Raw genomic sequence first — 7,123 nt, forward strand, 5'->3', positions numbered from 1 at the left:
TGAGTTTGAGTGAACTCCGGGAGTTGGTGATGGACAGGGAGGCCTGGCGTGCTGCGATTCATGGGGTAGCAAAGAGTTGGACATGACTGAGCGACTGAACTGAACTGAACCCAATAGTAATGGATGGGATGCCTTCCTTAACTAACCAAGCAGATTTAATCATTTCGCCCAGCCATCACAACATTATATTGAAGAGTTGTAATGATAACACTGCCATGTGGCTTCTTACTGAGATTCTCAGTGCTGTTCTACATGTGTCACATACTGCTGATTGCATATCTACTTTATTACACCTTATTATTCATATGTGTGTTTATTCTTTCTTAAACTTGAATTCCTTAAGGAGAAGAATCTTTACTTTTCTTCTCTGTATCAAGCACAGTGAATGGAGTGGATCAATAGTTGCAATCACTTCCCTCTATTTCCTCAGTAAATTTATCTAGATTAAGCTGTTTCTAGGTCAGTAGATGTACTCCAGATCCTTTTTTTCCCCAATAAGACCCCATTCTTTCATTTTCAGTGAGAAATGAGTTAAGGCACTTGGTTGACTTTTCTGTGCTAATCGACCTCCTGTATTTTCAGGCCATAGATAACTTTACTAGAGGAGAGATGAACAGTAGAAAAATGTCCCTCTTTTCTAATGAGTCACTTGACTGTTGATCTGTTCTGTAAAAGGAAAGTTAGTGACTCACATTAAGTGGATGTTTTCTGCAGTATCTGACTTTTACATTCATAAATTTGTCATTTTTGTATCATCTACTGACTAGAGGAAGGTGGAACAAATATTATGGATGTAAAAATGTCCACTGTAGTTTTGAGGCTACTAAACATCCAAACCATTAAGAGGATGGGTCCTCTGACGTCACACTGGTCTGTAAGATGTTGGCTATCTGAGCTGAACAGTACTAGGCAGAAAGATAAAGGTTCTGTTTCAAGTAGATTATTTCAGGAAGAATATGCTCTTGAAGAGGTAGATGGAAACTAAATATACACCTTTACTTATGAGGAACTGCACTGCAAAACAAAGCAAAAATAGTGGGCTATCTGGGAATTCATGCAGTCTGAGAAAATTTTAAAAATGAAGAACTTTGGCAGCAATTGGAAAACAGGTCAACAGGGTATATCGACAGCACCAGTACAGCTATGTTACAGCTAGGACTTACATTTGCAGGGTCCATCATGTTTCCTTTTAAAGACACAACTATTAGAGTTAATATAGGAATAGTACAGTAGAGACATCTGTTACCAACACATACAGCATTTTTCTGAACTTACCCAGTATAATATCCAATTAAGGTAGATGACTGCTGCTTGGAAAGAGTAGGAAATTTCTCTTGTGAGTCTTAAAGCCAGAAAGTTGAAGAGGAAAAACACTGGAGAATCTAAAAGGAGTTGCCCTGTGTAGCCTTCTTGTGTATTGCTCGTCAGGATTTGCCTTACACCCAATTTTTACAGTGGTGATCTCTAGTCTTGGATGAAAAGCTTTCATTTCAATTCTTTCTCAAGAACACTTTGAAGTGGCATGGGCCAACACATTGTTTTCTGCCCCTTGTTCTTTAACATGAGTCCTATCTTACGGATTTCTTAATTTTCCTCCAAATGTTATCCCTTTTTTTCCTTCTAAGATAGAATTAAAATTTTAATCTGCTTCGGAATTTACCTGATGAATACTAGATCATTCTTTCACTTTGTATTCCCTCAAGATGGTACTAATTCTTCATATCAAGAGATATCTCAAATTTTTCCTTATTATGGAATTTTCTATTTATTACAGTTCATAGTTATCTCTCTACTAAAATACAGTATTTAAAATTTGTATGAATTAGTTATAAGCTCACAATTTTACAATACAAAGACTATTCAATACACCCTTAATATATAATATTGATTACATAAGCAATAAGATTGTGTATTCTACAGTATCAAGTATTTTTATTTAATTTTGCTTTGAGTTCAATTTTTTCATATATCTACCATTTTATTTTTCTGTAGTAATTTTCCAGCAAAGATTACGGATTCAATTCCCTGTGCTTCCCACAACAGGCTGATCCAAAACAGGCGCTAATTTAATGATTTCTGGTTTGTTCATGGTATGAAATTCCTTTGTATGGTCTCCTATATTACCTATTGTTAATTTCAGAAAGGTAAAGACAGATACACTATTTGTGATTCTATCACCCAGACTGCCTAGATGTCCATATTCAGATTGGAAAAATAGTTATTGAATGACAGGGTGACATGGAAGATAATGCAGAAAATAAGGATGAAGAAATTGAAATCAGGAAATTTGAAACATTGTACAGAGGGCCATTGAGAAAATGTTTTATTCTGCTTAGTGACGATTATACTTTTCTGAAAGTAGAATATCAGCCTGACTTGGGGACATCATGCCAATTCTAATATCCATTTACTTACAATAAAAAGCAACTGACAGTGGCAGGAAATGCGAATTCAGTCTCTGGGTTGGGAAGATCCCCTAGGGGAGGAAATGGCTGCCCACTCCAGTGCTTTTGCCTGGGAAATCTCTTGGACAGAGGAGCCTGGTGGGCTGCAGTTCATGGGGTTGCAAAAGAATCAGACATGACTTAGCAAACAGGCAACCAACAACTACCAGCTTCATGGTTCTTCGAACGCAAGGAAATGCTAGTGACTGATGCTCTCAGACCTCAGGCTGCTCACCAGCCTTCCGCAGCACTTCCTAATACCTTTCTGAACATATTGTCTTCACTTAAATTGGTGTAAATATGTTAATTTTGAAAAACGTGCATCTCTATATGAAACAGATGGGCACATTGATGGTATTTTATGGGCAGGGACTTCTCAGCAGTTGCATTCCTACTGACCCATGCTTTATCTTCTTATCTGTTTACCTGCCAGCATGCTGAAAGTGGAAATGTTGGTCAGTTTCCAAGAAAATACAAACTAATTAATTATTCTCTGCTTTTCTAGTTTCTCTGCCCTCATATAGGCAAGTATTATTGGGTTAGCAGGGGTGTAGAGGAGCAAACATTGCTGTTGGGTCCAGAAGGCCTGTATTCAATCCTTGCTCCCAAAATTGTTAGCACCATCATCTTGAACAAGTAATTGAATACCATTTCACTCAATAAATGAGCCCTCCTCATGTCAGACATTGTGTTAGACTCTGAGGATGGGGAAATGAGTACAAGATTGCCCCTATTTTCATTTTTTTTTTTCTGTCTATTGGGAAACATAATTGAGTAACAGGAAATTAAAATGTCTAACTCTATTCCATTGCTTTTTAAAGTGAAATAATATGAAAGTATCCCAGTAAACTGTAAAGGATTATACAAATACATATTTCTTTTTTTTTTTTTAGATGAAAAGAGTACATCAGGAGTCAGTTGTTTATAGCTGTTACAGCAACACCTTTATTGATATATGTGTGTATTTTTCATATCCTTTATGAATATATAGTATTATTTTAGTGTAGTTTATCCCATAGGCACACATACTTTCCCAGATTGAGAAATCTTGGATACCAAGAGTTAAAATATCAAAGAAAAGTTCTTGATAAAATGAAATGAAATTTCAGATGAAATTCTGCAAGACAGTGACAAGATAAAGACCCAATAGAATCTCATTTAAGTCACCACATTCACTTACAAGGCCCCTATTCCTGTGTAATTTTAGCATTAAGGGATTAACATTTAGGTAATATTCTCTGCCTGTTTACAAAGGACATGATATACAAATCTGGGCAATGGATTTTATAATTATCCTCAATATTTTCTGCCTCTACTTCTGGGGTGATTATACTTCTTTGTCCCAATGATTACATGCTTGGTTCTTACTCTGGCCAATAAAATATGAGAGGCAATGTACACCACTTCTGAACAGTTGTTGAAGAGTCACTGTGTTTCATCACCCTGTGTTTTCATTACTGTGTGTTTCTTTTTCCTTTGGTGCTATCACACAGGTAAAGAAATAAACACTCTGAGATAAATTAACAGTGTTCATAAGTGAATTGAGGACAAGTTGTTTCAGAACCAAGCAATATGAAATTTAATTTCATTCTTCTAGATACACAAAGTAAGAAGCTAAATATTTTAATTTTCTAAATTCAAAAGGGAAAATTTGCATTTCAGGATTAAATATAAGATTTTTAAATGTTTTATAGATAACTTCTTACAACTGAAAGATGTTTGCTTCTCTTCTATTCTGAGTTTGAGGTTTTTAAAAACTGTGGAATTGATGTGGCATTTATCAAATGCTTTTTCCATGTGTATTAAAATGAATTGTGATTGTCTCCTTCATTCATCAATGCAGTAAATTACACTGATTTTGAGATGTTAAACCAACCAGCTTAAACATCTGGAAACTCTTAAGAAGAAGGTACTATTGTTATGCCTGTTTCACACACGAAGAATCTAGGGACAGAGACAGCAGTGATTCGCTCTAAGTCACACAGCTAGAAAGTAGTGAAGCCAGAACTTGAACCCAAATAGCCAGTCCTACACTTATCCATGGAGTTTACTACCACTACCACTTACAGCATTACCGTTTCAATTTTTATTAGATCATAAGAAAAAAGAGTTATTTCTATAAACTAAAAGTGAAAGTCACTCAGTGTGTCCAACTCTTTGCAACCCCACGGGCTATACAGTCCATGGAATTCTCCAGGCCAGAATACTGGAGTGGGTAGCCGTACCTTCTCTAGGGAATCTTCCCAACCCTGGTATTGAACCCAGGTCTGCCGCATTTCAGGTGGATTCTTTACCAGCTGAGCCACCAAGGAAGGCCCATGTCTATAAACCAGTTACCAAAGTCTATTAATAAACCTCAAAGAATGCATGCTAAGAGTACTACATAAACTGAAAAATCATTCCAGATCTGTGAAAACTAAATCTAGTAGTAGCCTTACTTCTCCACATGTTTTAGTTGATATGTTAAAAAGCTAGTGTATTCTTGGATTTGGAATGTGACAAAATGGAGTATGCTCTAAATATAAATGAGTATCAAAGACATATTATTGATGTTTTAGTTATCTACTGCCATGTGCAAGTTACTCTAAAATTAATGGTTTACACAACAAATATTTACTGTCTAATTGTTTCCATGAGTCAGGAATTCAGGAGGGGCCTAGTCCAGGAGTTCTGAGTCAGCGTCCCTACTGAAATAGGAATCATCTGAAGGTTTGACTGAAACCAAAGGATCTGCTCCCAAGACGGCCTCACCCATATGACTGTTGACAAGAGGCCTCTGTTTCTGACTACATGGGCTTCTGCATATGGCTGCTTGAATGTTCTCATAATAAGGCAGCTGACTTTCCCTAGAAAGTGACCCAAGATAAAAGAGTACAAGATAGAAGCCACTATGTTACTGGTTTTTTGTTTTTTTTTTTTTGCTGCCATATCCACATGTCATAAATTTTGCTTTATTCTGTTCATTAGAAGCATCACTAACTCCAGCCCACACTCAAGGGAGAGCTGTCTCTTAAAGGGAGGCGTACCCAAGGTTCTGATATATAAAAAAACCCTACAGTGGGTAAAGGCTTAATTCTAAAATAACTCATTTGTTTTAGCCTTCTCAACTCATTTCCATTATTATCACTGAGATGTCTGTCTCTTGTTCACTTATACATGAGGGAGTTAGCTGCTAGCTGCTAAGAGTTTAATATCACTTTAGTTTATTAATCTTTCTTATTTGGTATTTTTTAGAGAATTATGAGAAAAAGAAAGTTTGAATATATTTGACACAGCACAGAATACAATTCATGTTTGAATAAAGGAGTGAGGTATTAATTTCTTATTTTGTTCTCAATCCAACTTTTTTCTCAATTGCAAATAAAAAGCTATGAGAGAAAACTAAAACTTATGAGAGAAAAATCAAGCCTTTATCACTGCAAATGTAAACTTTTTCCAAATTCAACCCAACCTGAGTTAAACTACTTGCATCAATTGGCAAGTTTTATTTCTACTGGAGGAAAATATCCATTTTCCAAACCAAAAACTATTTTTCAAAGGAATATTAGATTGGAAAAAAGAGAAAGAATAATTTTCCGCCTTTGAAAATTACCTGTCATTGGTATGAAGAGAGATGATGTTTGAATAGAAAACATTTATTTTAACATTTTCCCTGGGTGGAGAAAGTTTTCTCCTATCCTATTCTTTAAATACTTAATCCACATCAAGCACTTTAATCAATTAGGAAGTAATCTTAAGTCTATTGTTGACTTGTTTTAAAGGCATGTGGACTTTCTAAGTGTTATCTTTGATTTTCTCCTGAAAGTTAATAATGTTGATAGTGCCTTTCCTCACTCAAATAGGTAGTTGGAATACCCAAAGCAAGATCAAACCAACACACAGCCATGAACAATGTAAAAGAATATGACTTGACTGTTCCTTTTCTGGGAATTTCAAGTATCCACTTGAGTGGTGAAAGGGAACCCTCCTACACTGTTAGTGGGAATGTAAACTGGTACAGCCACTATGAAGAACAGTATGGAGTTTCTTAAGTAGTCTTAAAATAGAGCTACTATATGATCCTATAATCCCACTCCTGGGCACATATTTGGAAGAAACCATCAGTTGAAAGAATCCATGTACTCCAATGTTCATTGTAGCACTATTTATAATAGTCAAGACATAGAAGCAATCTAAGTGTCCATCAGCAGATGAACAGATAAAGAAGATGTGTTACATATATACTGCTGCTGCTGCTAAGTCGCTTCAGTTGTGTCCAACTTTGTGCAACCCCATAAATGGCAGCCCACCAGGCTCTGCTATCCCTGGGATTCTCCAGGAAAGAACACTGGAGTGGGCATATATACAATGGACTATTAATCAGCCATAAAAAAGAATGAAATAATGCCATTTGTAGCAACATGGATGGACCTAGAGGTTGTCATACTAAGTGAAGTCAGAGACAAATATATGTTACCTAGGTGTGGAAGCAAAGTGAAATTAATGAACTTATTTACAAAATATAAATAGACTCATAGACATAGAAAATAAACTTCGAGTTACCAAAGAGGAAAGGTAGCAGAGGGGGATAAATTAAGAGATTGAGATTTACAGATACACACTACTATATATAAAATAGATATTCAATTAAGAACCTATTGTATAGTACAGGGAACTATATTCAATACTCTATAATAACC

This window comes from Bos mutus, chromosome 11, assembly GCF_027580195.1.
Source record: "Bos mutus isolate GX-2022 chromosome 11, NWIPB_WYAK_1.1, whole genome shotgun sequence".
Lineage (NCBI taxonomy): Eukaryota > Metazoa > Chordata > Mammalia > Artiodactyla > Bovidae > Bos > Bos mutus.